Source organism: Cydia pomonella, chromosome 20 (assembly GCF_033807575.1).
Source record: "Cydia pomonella isolate Wapato2018A chromosome 20, ilCydPomo1, whole genome shotgun sequence".
NCBI classification, from domain to species: Eukaryota; Metazoa; Arthropoda; class Insecta; order Lepidoptera; family Tortricidae; genus Cydia; species Cydia pomonella.
Genome location: NC_084722.1, coordinates 15,776,425 through 15,792,340, shown reverse-complemented (window position 1 = coordinate 15,792,340; position 15,916 = coordinate 15,776,425). Strand labels below are relative to the sequence as shown.

At 34.6% G+C, this 15,916-nt stretch overlaps 1 protein-coding gene and 1 long non-coding RNA gene across 4 annotated transcripts in view; one reads left to right on the top strand and one right to left on the bottom strand.

The window, feature by feature from the left end:
- Positions 1-10,449, bottom strand: part of LOC133528835 (homeobox protein cut) — a 200,226-nt gene extending 189,777 nt beyond the window's left edge. For 2 of the 3 annotated variants that reach the window (XM_061866318.1, XM_061866321.1), the window contains exon 1: positions 9,966-10,448. The gene's annotated coding sequence lies outside the window, so the exon portion shown is untranslated. Of the gene's footprint in view, positions 1-9,965 lie in introns of all 3 variants that reach the window. The other variant, XM_061866317.1, reaches the window with a different exon arrangement.
- The window catches only part of LOC133528862 (uncharacterized), a 455,073-nt gene that overhangs the window by 141,971 nt on the left and 297,186 nt on the right, over positions 1-15,916 (top strand). The gene's annotated exons all lie outside the window — the stretch shown is intronic.

Genomic DNA, 15,916 nt, shown 5'->3' with positions numbered 1-15,916 from the left:
TAAATCCCATACAAAATGTTATTGATTTGGCCATACAAATCAATACAAATTACAATACAATACACTGTGGTATGAACTATTTTTCTTTATGGTATCAAATTTTCCAGTCAACGGCGCCGAGTTCGCTAAGATCTTTTTGCACTTCTTGCGTCCTAGGGCTTCCAGACGGTCTTCAGCCATTTGGAACTCCAGAGTACGCCCTCCAGACTGCACGATCCTCACCCATCCTACGTGCCCGAGCCATCGGAGTCTGGCGGCTTTCGTTTCTCCAAACGGATTTCCGTACCGTTCCGTTCATGGCGGTCTTTGCTGTCGGAGACCAGACGGCCTACCGCGAACCACGTTCGACGTGTTGCCTCCCTGTCACACTTACGTACGAATTTACAAGTGCGACAGAGAGGCAACACGTCGAACGTGGTTCGCGGTAGGCCCTCAGGATCCACTTCGGGTCGCTGCGCCACAGCAGTAAGTATCATATTTTGGTTTGTAAACAATTAAACAGCACTTGTTTTGTACTGGAAAGTGCCGACGTATGATAAATATATAGCACGCCACGCGTGTCAATTGATTATCTATAGGTACAGTCAGCATCAAAAGTAGCGGATCAAATAACGCTTCGCAAGTATTTACCATTCTGTAACAGCGTAACAAAAAGTGATGTCTTTAATATAGAACAACTAAGACTGTATAAGATATAGTTTTGAACGCGAATTTTAGAAATGTATCTATTTTTGGAAAACTTATCCAGAATATCAGATACTTTTGGCGCGTTGTTTCATCCGCTACTTTTGATGCTGACTGTACTTATAGCATTTATAGGTACATGTATACAACATTACATAACAGTTTTGTAATCGAAGCTTGAAATTTGATTTCTATCGATATGAGTGTCATATTATGTTTGATTGGAATGTGCGTCTCCAATGATGTTTTTATAGTAAACTTGACATAAAAATCTGGAAATATGTTATGTAATATGTTAGGTCAATTACATTAGAAAGATACAGAATAGAGTGACGTAATGATAAAAGTGCAGAATTGACTGTACCAAAAGTTTGTTGTCAAGCTGTATATATAAATATTATAGGATAAATTTAAGGCTTGTGTTGTTGGTACAGTCAGCATCAATAGTAGCGGATGAAACAACGCGCCAAAAGTATCTGATATTCTGGATAACTTTTCCAAATATACATAAATCTCTAAAATTTACATTCAAAAGTATATCTTTTACAGTCTTAATTGTTCTACATATAGAACCATCACATTTTGTTAAGTTGTAACAGAATGGTAGATACTTTTGAAACCTTGTTTGATCCGCTACTTTTGATGCTGACTGTACTATACGACGATAGGTATATATAATATATACTTATAAATAAATACCTTTACATACATATAGATAACATTTATTTATACTACGTCGGTGACAAACAAGCTTACGGCCCGCCTGAGGGTAAGCAGTCTCCGTAGCCTATGGACGCCTGCAAATCCAGATCAGTAACATGCGCGTTGCCGACCCTCCCTCGTTGAGATCTGGCAACCTAACTCACCGGCAGGAACACAACACTATGAGTAGGGTCTAGTGTTATTTGGCTGCGGTTTTCTGTAAGGTGAAGGTACTTCCCCAGTTGGGCTCTGCTCTAGATCTGGAATGGCACCCGCTGTGCTGTGCCCTACCACACTAAGCGAGATGACATTCACAATGCCCATACCCCTCTTTTGGACTTAGTTTAAGGACATACCCGGGTGCATCCAACTCAGGGACAAATATATGTGATTAACATGGTTTTAACAATATTTATTTTATTTTAGTATATGGAAAACCAAGAGCGCTATATATATCTAGAACTTCCAATAGAATTACAGAGCCAATTACAGGTTCTCACTTATAGAAATACAATAAATTATAAAAAGTTTTTGCCCATCTTAATTTACACATACAAGTTCCTACAGCATAAGAACAGATCTATATATATATATATATATATATATATATATATATATGATTCATTTTTACAAAAATAAATTTAAAAAAAAAGTAGTTGAATCCTGTAAGTACATATTTATTAATATAAATTACGGAATTATATATATAGATAATAAAAAAAGCTCTGAAGATCTAACAGCAACGGACGCAGGTATCTTTTTACAGATATGCTTAAAACGTTTAAAAATTCTATATTTACATATAGCAATATAAATAAAAGGATTGGTAGTCGCAAAATACTACCATTTTCTTGGGAAGGTACTGCTAACCTAGCTACTTATATATCTTATACCTTTAAGCGAGCAATTCTTGTATATATATAAATATATATATTTCTGTGATCTCGGAAACGGCTCTAACGATTTCGCTGAAATTTGGTATATAGTGGTTTTTGGGGGTATACAATCTATCTAGATTAGTCTTATGTTTGGGAAAACGCGTGTTTTCGAGTTTTCATGCGTTTTTCTTTCGACGCAGAATATGGTCGCTAATTTCGTGTTGCCGGCCACTGTCCGGCTGGTCCAGCGGGTTATGACGCGGACTGCTAAACGAGTGTTACGGGTTCGAATCTCGCCCGGTGTTTAACTTTTGTTTTTTTTTTTTTATTTGTTCAAGTTTATACCTATATAATTTTTATTGTTTTAGACAAGTTTAATTTAGTAAAAAAATGTAGTTAAGATTATTACCTATAGACCACCATATTACAATAAATAGTTATAACCGAGCAAAGCTCGGTCGCCCAGGTACTCAATAGTTATAAGAAATCTGCGCGCGCGCATTTAAGTGGTCCGGCGGATGTTGACGTCATTCTTATCTTAGCTGCGAATCTGACCGAAATATCATAACAATTATGAACATTTGGTGTGTTCTTTGCATTGGCGACCGGCCTAGTGGGTAGACCCCTCTGAAGCCGATGGTCCCGGGTTCGAATCCCGAAATCCCGATAAGAGCATTTATTTGTGTGATGAACACAGATTTTTGTATTTTATAATAATTCTTTCACGTTTCAAGCTATCCGACTATGGAATTCTCTGCCTATAGACTGAAGGCGCGCTCAATGTCCTAATTCTTACAAGAGACTCATTAAACTTCACTGAATAATATTAGGGTATTTATCTATTTATGTCTAATTAATTGTGAAGTATTTTTAGCTGTACCTTCTATTTTGAATTAAATTGTATTTTTTTAGATAATGCATGTTAGTTATAAGATGTTTTGAAAATATTTATGTGTCCTGCAGAGTTTCTTGCCGGTTCATGTTGGGATACCCTCCTCCAATTTAGGAGGGATTTAAATCTTCTCGGGTCAGAGGTGTAGGGTTAGAGCCGGTGTAGCTTTATTTGACGTTCATAAGCGCATTGTAATATGCCTACTTGAATAATAAACTATCTTTATCTTTATTAATTATTATAATTGTATCATCTATGACCGTTATCAAGTCTGTGTTTTCTATTAACAACGCCAAATGATCATTAAATTGAAATATGACTGCTGTAAAACCTATTCATGTAAAAACGATCAAGTCCGTTTCGGTCCAGTAGCTGTATTATTTATTGTATGCTATAAAAATACTCGCAAAAAAACGTTGGAGTTTAGACCGGGTATCGAACCTAGTATTTATTTTCTATTTTTTGTACTTGGACGAAACGTCTGCTAAAGATTTTTTCAAATACAGGCAAAATGAAAAAAATATTAGCTTTTTTTAATACTACGTCGGCGGCAAACAAGTATACGGCCCGCCTGATGGTAAGCAGTCTTCGTAGCCTATGCAGACTCCAGAGGAGTTACATGCGCGTTACCAACCCTAACAACCCTATCCCCTCGTTGAGCTTCCTACCTCGTTACCTTGGGGTAAGCTATTTTTTCAATTTATTCTATTCTAAGTGCGAATTCACGAAAATAGTTACCTACTAGACAGTAGCTAGTCTAGTAGGTAACTTATTTTTTTATACAAGCTGTAGCAAAAAAGTAAGCTTTAGTTTCGTGTTTTGATTGGGAAAACTAGAAGAATTTTTTTGTGACGCAGAAAAAAATTTATGGGACAGGTCGACCAAGTCAGTCAATCCTCCAAAACCAAAAATTTTTAGCGTCAAAAAAAATCTTCTACTTTTGTCTAATCAGAACCGATTATGTTAACGGATCCCCACTTTTTTTGTTACATCCTGTAGGTAGTAACCCATAGGCTATGTTCTACTCTTATTTGTTGTGAAATAAACTAAGAGTACAATACAGCCTATAGATAGGTACTCTAGTTAATTTATATATATTTTTGATAATGTATGTAAAAATAATTATTTAAAGTTTTTTTGCTGTCTGTAAGCTTCTTCTGCTCGATTTGTAGATAATAAAAAAAAATCGCAATTAAATGTAGTTATTTTATTATTATTATTTTATTAAAATCGCAAGAAAAAATGCAAAAAAAATATTTGTCCCGTACTATTATTGATATTAATTATTTATTGAATATGGGTATTTTAAGAATAAATTTTCAAAAATTACCATATGATACCTTTACCCTTACAAACCATAGTCTACGTCAACATTTTATTATCAAGTACGCTTATTTGCCACAGATAAAAAAAAGTTCCGAATATCCGACATATCACGCGCCGTTGTGTGAACATTTTTTGTAACAAACACTTAAATAATTATCCATTGTGTGATTAAGCTAATCACATTATTCTGAAAAGTATCGGTTTGTACGTAGCACACATTTCTCTCACAATGATTCAGTATAAGCATCTAACAATAGGACATTAATATTAAGTGTTTGTTACTTAGCTTCTACACGTGGATTTACTCGCAAGGAAATAAATTATTTGATTAATAAATTTATTTATTTATTTAGTTTTAGACAGGCAGCTGATGTCTCAATCAGAGTTCACTTAGCACGATTTCACTATTTAGATAGTTTGTCAAGATTGTTTTTATATTGATTCTAACTACCAGAGGAGTTCACTAAATTTTAAGTACATTTATTACAATAATAATTGTTAGGTTATTTTTGGCGAGGTGGTATCGGATAATTTCGGTAATCCCGAAAATCATTTCAAAGTCACTCACATTCCGTTGTAATAAGAGTCCCTCTTCGGATTTTTTTTTTTTTTTAAATTTATGCGCCACTTTTTTACTGTTTTTTCTTTAGCACTTGCATGAATATGTCCCCAATAAGGTAACAACGAAAATATTTAGGTAAGTTTTATATTAAAGAATAAATGGAAAAAGTTACGGTTACTCTTTTACTTTTTAATTTTTTTCCTTTAATATAAAATTTGGAGTATCGCTCGCAGATATATCTGCTTGTTAAATAAATAAATAAATATTGTAGGACATTATTACACAAATTGACCAAGTCCCACAGTAAGCTCAATAAGGCTTGTGTTGAGGGTACTTAGACAACGATATATATAATATATAAATACTTAATTATATAGAAAGCACCCACGACTCAGGAACAAATGCCTGTGCTCATCACATAAATAAATGCCCTTACCAGGATTTTAGTCCGGTACAATCGGATTCATAGGCAGGGTCACTACCCACTAGGCCAGACCGGTCTTCAAAACAAACATTAAAATTGGTATTTAGGTAAGCCTTAATAAATAACAATAAAAAAAGTCAAATGGCTTTATGTTTATATCCCAAATTAAATACATACAGCTACGTACAGACAGACACAGTTTACACTACTATTACTACTACCTACTAGCCCTACTACTACTATACTTACTAATTTAAAAAAAAAACGTATTTCTAAATATTCCTTACCTTCTACAACTCAATCGGTAGAATATTTTTAAGTCATTTAAAACACGGCTGCATTAAATATGTCGTTTTAAAATTAACCTCAGCGTTCAGTTCGAACAGTCTATTAATAAAACAGACATACATACACTTCGTATTACTACTAGTAGAATTTAACATGTAACAATACAAGTCACACGGTATTAAACAGTATTCGTAACATTATCGATCTCGGTAGTAGATTAAATTTAGGGTAAATGCACCTTATGTGGACTTAGAAATTGTCGACAATTTTTTTTATCGAAAATAATAAAATTACTAAATTTTAGTTACTATTTATTTACGATATTTTAAAGTTTATATGCTATGTAGTTTATCAATATAGATTTGGTAACAATGTCATAAAGTTTGGTAACAATATTAAAAGCCCACTGGGTGACTGGTAGAGAATGGCTTAAGGCATTAAATCTACAATTTGTACATCATTGATAAATATTTTATAATAATTTTTAGAAACTTAAATAAAAATAAGAACGTTTGTGTAAATGAAAATAATGATCGGTTATAAGATCCGGTTGAACTCAATAGACGATTAATTGCAAATTAAATTAATTATACACTTTTTTTTACTGTCACGCAATTTTATAACACGATCAAACTTTTTACAATCGCAAAACGCAAAGGGTGAAAAATTGATGTTGAATTTTTTATCGCGGTTTTTAGCGTAATAAATACATGTTAATTGAACCAGCGTATTTATGCGAATTTAATAGATATTAATATAGGTGTGAGTTTGCGATAACGGAAACTGGAATCGTACCCACAACTTTCGTAATAAACACAACAATCTGATGGTAAGATGATTGATAAGACATACATTTTGAGTAAAAAAAAGGGTTTTTTGCGCCAAAATAAATATTCATTTAGTAATGTTAAAAAACAGGTGTGAGTTTGCGATAACGGAAACTGTAATCGTACCCACAACTTTCGTAATAAACACAACAACCTGATGGTAAGATGATTGATAAGACATACATTTTAAATAAAAAAAAAAAGGTTTTTTTTGCACTAAATAAATATTCATTTAGTAATGTTAAAAAACACGACAGTTATTACCTACCTTATCGCCCTCAAAATTACTACAAACTTAAAATAACTGATTAAATGCAAACTAACCTACTGTTGGCAATAAATAAACATGCATGAAATAGGCCGGTTTTTATTTGGTTTTGTCAGATTCCGTGCAATATAAGCGCAGTTTCGCCGTAGGTCCTAAAATATCTTCCTCTGAGTTACAAAAACGTATGGAATTATCGTTAACTCTATGGAAAATGACATACATTTTTGTCTCAAATTGATATTAAATTTATAAAATAGATATATATTTCAGACTATTTTTAACCCTTTACCAGGCTGACAGTTCAAAAATTACAATCGAATGTCAGTCTTACTCATCGAAAATAGAACACATGTTTGAAGAGCCGCATGTGGGAAATATATATCCCTTAGCCTGGTAAAGGGTTAAATCTCGACTCGTAATCCTATAAACTAAATGTGTATATTCCGCCCAAAATTAAGAGTTCTTCAAACTTACCAAATTTAATCTAAATCTAATGAAAATAAGTTTTTGGCAAAAATTTCATTTGTGGCACAAGCTTTTATTGCTGACTGTACTTTTTTCCACAGGCAACTAATACTCATCGAGACAATTCTAAAAACCCCAAACACAATTAGGTTGCGTTGTTTTATCACAGATTTCCTATGGCTACTTCCTGTCTCCATCATCAGATCAGTTTCATGATACCATAATATTACATTGTCACCCGACTTACATATGTATGCAAATTTTCAGCTTCATCGGAAACCGGGAAGTGGGTCAAATTTAACTTGCAATATTCCACCCGGATAAACATAAGTACAGACATTGCAAGATAAATAAAATCTTGTTAAAATTAACAATATAAAAATCGGCCTACATTCAATTCCTACATTTTTATTACACTTTCATAGCTGGTTAATAATAAAACTAACTGTCCCACTGACTCAAATTACAAGCCAAAAAACAAAAGCTGGGATTATCAGTTGTTCTAATTTGTCCGAAGCACTTGAGAAGTTTGTTAGTTCCCGAAGTTGAGGTCAAGTCTCCCCACCGCCATCTGTGCGGGCCCCGTTACACTAAATACAAGGGTACTAAATTGCGTGTTTTGTAATTACGACTGGGATTTATCTGTGATATTTTTCTTATATTTGGTACATTATAAGAATTGATAAAAAATATTTATAATTAGGTGCCTTCGTCTGAAAATATAAAGATCTTATTTTTGAAAAAAGTTCTACTATTTCTACTATCACTTGTCAAATAGTCTACCTTAGTGTAAAAAACAGTTTATAATAAAAAAAAAATTGGTGCTTCGTATGATTATTTATAAAATATAACATCTAATAAAAAGTGGATCTACTTAGTTGATGAAAATAACAATTTTCTGATACCGCAAATACGGGTTGTGAACGCCCAATTTTGCAGTTTAGAAACTAAAATTGCAATCACAAGTATCGGAACTCGGAACTATGCTGATCATTCCAACATGTGATTTATTTATATTATCCTACATGTGTGGAACGCAGAAAACGTGAACCCAAACAAACCGCCGATTCCATAAAAATAAACAAAAAAGTTTTTAGTGTATTTTTGTTAGACGCAGTAAACGTGGCAATATCATATTATTTTTTGTCTAACAAAGGCACCTAACAATTCCTTTTTGAAATTCCTATTTGAAAAATAAATAGATGTTAAATCCGATTGGTACCTATATCATATATTTTAAAATTATATTTTACTATGTTAAATCACTAGAGCATGTTTTGTTTCTAGTATTAAGTTTAATGTTTTTGTACGCCGTTTGGCAAAATATAGTTAAACTATACATATATAAACTGACCACCAATGTAACTCTACCTATATTTACAAATAAAACACTTACTTACTTACTTACTAAGTGTATTAAAATATGAAATTGTACTTGCACTAATGCATACCTACAAAAAAAATTACAAAACATATTTTTCATAGATTGTTCCAACAAAATTTACTAACGAAGATTTTTTCCGCTTAAAAATGCTACTATTATGCTAATATTTTTAATTTATCTAATCACCTACACTGAAAAAAACAGCCTCATTGAGAAATTCAAAAAATGCCTAGCTGAACTCAGAAACATAGAGACCAATTTTGCTCAGTATCCTAAAACCGATTTTGTAACAGGTAACACATACCCATATTTGTGTAACTAGTAACAAAATATTTTGTTTATTATTATACTTACAAACATTTCTTTCCCTGTTTATTACAATTATCTTTATACTTAGGTATTACTTCCAGCTACATCCAAGTGCAATAACGGATTGCAAATACCATCACGACATTGTTCAATTGAGTGTGAAGCTGCGAATATCTGTGGAATACCAAAAATGCCGGTGGATTAGGGTAAACGCACCGGTAAGTGGTTCGACACCGATCAATCACGGGCTCGCTCTAGTGTGCCGCCGCCGCGCGGCTAAAAATGCGGTAATTGAGCTAAATTATTTGGAATGATTTAAACGATTGATTTTGCTGCGACTCAATGTTTTTATTCAGTCTTTTTTTATTTGAAGAAATGGTTATTAGTATTTTTTCGGTTTATTGGTAAAATAACAATACACAGAAAATACTATTTCTTTTTATCGGCTTTTTGATAATATTTACACAAATATTTTCATTGCTTTATTTAAATTTCTTGTATTAGAATATTATAAAAGAAAATGTTCTTTTATTTTTGTCTAATTCCATTTGTTTTTTTATATTATTATTTATAATTATTTTCAATACTACCTATATCACAAATATCACAGCTTGATTTAGTTCATTTCATGTCTACAATTGTTAAGTATTTGTTTGATATAAAACTAATTTGAAAATATGTTTCAATTGGCAAGTTCTAATTAGAATTTTATTCCGTCTTGGATCAGTTTCTTCTTATTAGATAAGTATAGTTGCAACATCGAACTAAGAATTTTGCAAACAAATTTTTAATTATTATCCATAAGTACCTAACACCTACACTTAGTGCAATTTTCCAAGTCCGAGTTAATATTTTAATTATTTTTAATTGTCAATTATTTGGGTCAAAATGGAAAAATATCACAGATTTTGTACACTTCACAAGACATCACTGACGATCTACAAACTAACACTTACATCAGTGTCAAGTCAGATGTTGTTATCACTTAGAAAATACCACCATGTGTCCACATATCACCATATTTTCTGTCAATAAAATCACAGGACAATATCGAGTCCGAAAAACAGTTGTTCCCACACTTAGTCCGTCAGAATAAAATTCAAAACACTGTTCATATACGCCCAAAAATAAAGCGTGAAAACAAAAACAACACAAAGTACACAATCGAGTTCACTTGTTTTGGCGCGGAAAAATGATAAAAAAATTATCGGTGCACAAATTATCGACAGTTGACGATCACGATTGATTTATCGGAAGGTTCGATCCGATCAGTTGTTACGTAAGTCGCGGGCACGGCGCTGGACGTGCGCTCGCGGTCGGCGCGGGGCTCGACTGCAGTGCGATCCTTCGGCCGAGCGAAGCCCCTCCAACTGTGCGCATCTGAGGCTCACTCCTTGACGCGGCCCCGCCCAGTGGGACGCCACTCGGCAGCTAAGATGACTATCAACCTCCTTGTCCCCCTTCCTCAAAAACGGTACCTCCATCCCGCTTCCGCGCGGCGACAGAGGGGCGCGCCAATGGCATCGGTTCGCCGATTCGAGTCGAGACGATGAATCGAGATGTGTACTTAGGTATCGCTGCAAGTCCTTTTGTTGTAGTCGATAATAGGATGCGCTTTTTTTGCGGCGCGATCGACTCCTTGGACGGCCACTATTTACATTGTATCGGGATGTTTACATCCACTTAGCTCGTAAATGGGACGTTGGAAACGCTAACCACTTACTCTTTATGTTATAAAAACATCTGAACCCACGCAGACAACATTTCCTAACCTAAAAATGCATCCTTAATTTTTTTTCTTCGGTATTTTGATATCCTGTTTATTGCATTGTATGAGTATTGATTGAATAGTAGAAATGCATCAATATTCACCTTGAAAGGAAGGAAAATGCAGGGGTAAGACGGGTAGGGTGGCTGAACGGAGGGCGCGATGTAGGTCAGTTTTTGTTTCGCTCGCGTCGATCCCGAAATTCGGTTACTAGGGTTCGCGAGCTAGGGCCCGTTATCGGGTGTCTTACCTTATTGATGAGACTTAGGTTTTAGTGATGGGTTCTATTAATAGGTAATGTTATGTTTGGGTTTATTATTAGGATTACGTTTTTTTTAATAAGTTAACTAGTAGTTAATATGCGATTAATATTAGTTTTACTGTATTTATTTAGGTACTATACATATAAAACAAACTTATTTTTATTTTTGTTTTAGCAGTTATTTTTAACATTGGTTTTAAGCTACCTACATCGATTTAGAATCTGAGGGTGTAGCTATTTCATATTGATGAGCCGATTTTTTATCGTCGATTTTTTTCCGTCAGATTTGGATGAAATTTGGATTGTCTGAAGATCTCATTCTGGGCGGAGTAAATACGAACAAACAACTTGTCCCGAATAAAATATACTTTTTTTTTGTTAGTATGGCATAAATATACTTAGGTATTTTAGTTTTCCATTGAGTTGCGAAAATAGGTGTCTATCTACTTTTTCGTAACTCTGAGGAACATTTTTTGCGGTTAAGCTGTAATATTGTACAGAATAGGAAACTAAATTATTCACCAAATTTTATTGAAAACTGACGAAAAAAAAATTGTTAATAAATTGGCTGTGTTCTTTATATGCGAGCGCGACGCACTAATAATGAAATATTTTTTTCGTTTCTAACTAAATATTTTTCTGTGTACTTCCACAATCTGATGACTTTTTTAGTGTATGATTAATCAGAGATGTGCAATGTCATTTTTGAAAATACTAACTATGAAATACCAATAAATCAAACCAAATGAAATCCAAATGAACGTAATAAAAACGTATCATTCAAAATCATCATTTAATTCAGTACTACCAGCGATCAAAAGGAAACAACTCAAAATTTGCATCTGATTACTTTGCCCCACATGTGAATAAATGCAACTTTCTCATTCGTTTTTAAATCAAGAGGTGTGAGGTTACCAGTTGGTGTGGTGACGATGATTTTAAATTTTGATTAAGCTTCTCATATAAATACGAAATCCCAATTTGTTACGAGTTACGACAAATGACGAGTTTTCGTAACTCACGGTATTTTTTGTAGGACTTGCAGTAAAATTACGCTTATATCGTACCTACATAATATGATTCCAAATTTTTAGTTCCTAAATAACGAAAGCAAGCAGATATATAATAGAACCTAAAACTTCAACAATCTATCTGAATCACATCCTAAAATCATAATACAAGAAATTGAATAAAACAAACAAGGTCTTTAATTTTCTTCCATGAAAATGGCGCAGTCTCCCGCCGCTCCGCAACAGAGGGCGCTGTGTGTCGCTTTTCTCGTTTTTCCGCCGTTTCCCAGCGTTAGGCCGCTACTCGGGTTCTAGTAGAAGGGTCGGGTTTGTTCCTGAGTGCCGCGAGTAGCGAGTAATGATATGTGGGTGTTGCAAACGAATAGCCGGTGTTTGTGGTACTTTTGGTAATTTTCATTTATTCATTCATTTCTTTATTGATAAAATAGCTTATCTTACATGTCAACTATTTTAGTACCTATGTTAAATGAAATGAAATGAAATGAAAATGAAATGAAAGCATTTATTTCGGACAAAAACATCCATATTATGTTAGTAATGACTTACGGCTAAGTGTGTTAGTAGAAAGTATAATTGCAATTTGGAACGACATCCAGTGAATAAGGACACCGGTCTTGGGACATTTAAGAGAAAATTTGGAGTATTTTGATATTTTCTTTCGGCACCTGTAAAATTTCTACCACGTTATGCGTTAAAACTTAAATGTTCTATTCGTCCTTTATATTTTCAATGTATTTAATGAAACATACTGCAATTGGTTTCAATATTATTAACAAATTAAAACTATGGTTTTTCGCTCCAGCCATGGGATGTATGGCGCCATTAATTTTAAAATAAAGAAAAATCAATAAACATCAAAATTAAGCAGCTCTGTGGCTTTTGTTTATGATAAAATGTTGCCAGTGTTTAAAAACTAATGATAATCTCTCAGCTTTGCCTAAAGGTTGACTGGTAGAGAATGCCTCATGGCATTAAGTCCGCCTTTTGTACTATAAGGTTTTCTTTTGTGCAATAAAGATTAAATAAATAAATAATTACTTATTTTACAGGATTTTTTCTATAAAATCCCATTACTGGTGCTTGTTCCATTATAGGGGTATTTACTATACTGTGTTAGTACCTATTATCCTATTACTTTGCATTTCATTGAAATACAATACTGTAGAATCCGCATATAATTACATTGAAGGGAATTAGCAAATACGTCATACTAAGCGGATGTCATATAAAACATAGTTCATCTTATTAATTGTGTTCATTTTTCAAATTAATCTGAATATTGCCAATTATCAACTTGTCACTGAGAATCAGAACTAAAACAACAACAACCGGTCATAATTTCATGAAAATAGGATTTAAGGTAGAAGTACTAGTGGTCGACGCTGCACTAGTACTCGACATGGGCACTTTATGTCAAAGTGACAAGGATTAAGTTCGAATACAGAAAAATCTTCGTTGTTCAAATTTAACCTATATTTCTATGACATAAAGTGCCCATGTCGGTGACTAGTGCAGCGTCGAGAACTAGTACTTTTACATTATATGTCATAGAAAGCGACTTTGTAACTTGTCAACTTTGTTGCAAAGAGTTTTATATATGAAAACCAAACTTCGCACAGTACGTCATAATAAGCGGTTGGTTAGTATAAGCAGAGTCATAATAAACGGTATCCACTGTACATTATTTATTTATTTAAAATTTATTGCAAAAAATACATCAATAATGTACCTACAAATGACACTCTCTACCAGTCAACTATAATAATATAATAATAATTCAGCCTATATACGTCCCACTGCTGGGCACAGGCCTCCTCTCATGTGGGATAGGGCTCGGGCTATAGTCCCCACGCTAGCCCAATGCGGATTGGGGACTTCATATACACCTTTGAATTTCTTCGCAGATGTATGCAGGTTTCCTTACGATGTTTTCCTTCACCGAAAAGCTACCACCAACCAGCCAACCACCAACCAGTCAACTATCGAGCTAAAAAGAGACATGTAAAAAGGATGCAACATAATTAACAAATTAAAACTAATATGTTAACGGTACCAATCATGGAACATTTAAGAGAAATTTTGGAGTATTTTTAATATTTCACCGACACCTGTGAAATTTCTGCCGCTTTATGCATTAAAAGTTGAAAGTCCTATTCGTCCTTTATCTTTTCTATGTGTTTAATGAAAGCTACTGCAATTAGTTTCAATATTATTAAGAAATTAAAACTATGGTTTTTTGCTCCAGTCATGGGATGTATGGCGCGCCATTAATTTTCAAACTAACAAATATAAATGAAAAATTAAAATTAAGCAGCTCATTGGCTCTTGTTTATGGTAAAATGTAGCCAGCGGTTAAAACTGATGGTAAATACTTGTCTTACAGAATTTGTCTATACCATCCCATTACTGGTGCCAGTCCCATCTTAGGGGCGTTTACTATAGGTTTTTTTTTCTTTAAAATTGCTTACTTTTTCTTTCTTTTCCTCGCGATGTCCCGGCATTTTGCCACGGCTCGTGGGAGCCTGGGGTCCGCTTGACAACTAATCCCAAAATTTGGCGTAGACACTAGTTTTTACGAAAGCGACTGCCATCTGACCCTCCAACACAGAGGGTAAACTAGGCCTTGTTGGGATTAATCCGGTTTCCTCACGATGTTTTCCTTCACCGAAAAGCGACTGGTAAATATCAAATGATATTTCGTACATAAGTTCCGAAAAACCCATTCGTACGGGCCGGGGTTTGAACCCGCGACCTTCGGATTGCAAGTCGCACGCTCTTACCGCTAGGCCACCAGCGCTATCTTCGCTCTTAGGACGACGCATCGTAAATTTTGGCATCAGGTATCCTGATATATCTCAGCAATTACAATACCCATGAAACTATTGTTTGGTGGACTAGTTATTCATGGTGTCCGTGTGGATAGCACCAACCCTAAAAGAACGAGGGTGTCGTAAGAGGCGACTAAGTTCTCGAAGGAAGCCGTCATCTTACACTTCGTCACAGGGGAGATAAGCCTCTAAGTATTGGATTGCAACTTATCTAGGAGAAGGAAAACTCCAAATTCGTGTAGCTCCTGAAATCACGGTGGTATTCTATAAAATTTTGTATGAGTCCAGAAGTAAACCCTTAAAATGCCTTTTTTTTTTCAAAATGATGTCAAAGTACAGTAGCATACGAATAGAAAACAGTAACTTTAATCGCAATAATTTGGTCTCAAAACAAACGGCGAAAGTCGCCATTATGCGCGGGAGTCGATCGTCGGGCAATTATTGCGCACGCAACGCTGTGACGTCATTAATGTAGGACAAGTCATGAGCGGTAGAGATTTTAACTGTTGTCCTGTGTACCTAAATTAGGGTTATCGGATTCGGATATCCGGTTAACCGAATTATTCAAATATCCTGATATCGGAATTATTCAGATATCCGAATGTCGGATATAGGATCCGGATCCAACATCTTATAGGATCTGGATATTTCGGATCTTATGGTTCCGATAATTATGGTCATGGGCCTATAAAAATAAAATCGGAAAATACATGTTTTCTTATTTTTTTTCTAAAAAACATTTCTAAGCGTAGACAATAGACAAACCTAGCATTGTTTCGCCGGCGCGTGCGGTCAAAGACCCGAGGGCCGCTCTATTTAATTGCATTGGAGCGCAATGAATACTCTTCTTCCTAGCCTTATCCCTTTGGGTCTGTTCTCCTCGTCTCAGGACGTTTCGTTTTTAGAAGCCAGAATCACCTCTCACCCGGGGGTCGTCTGTGTGTATCAAGCTGAGCCAGGTCCAGATCTTTTGATTCGGTTGTCCACCACGTAGGGGGCGTCCTCTGCCTTTTCTCTT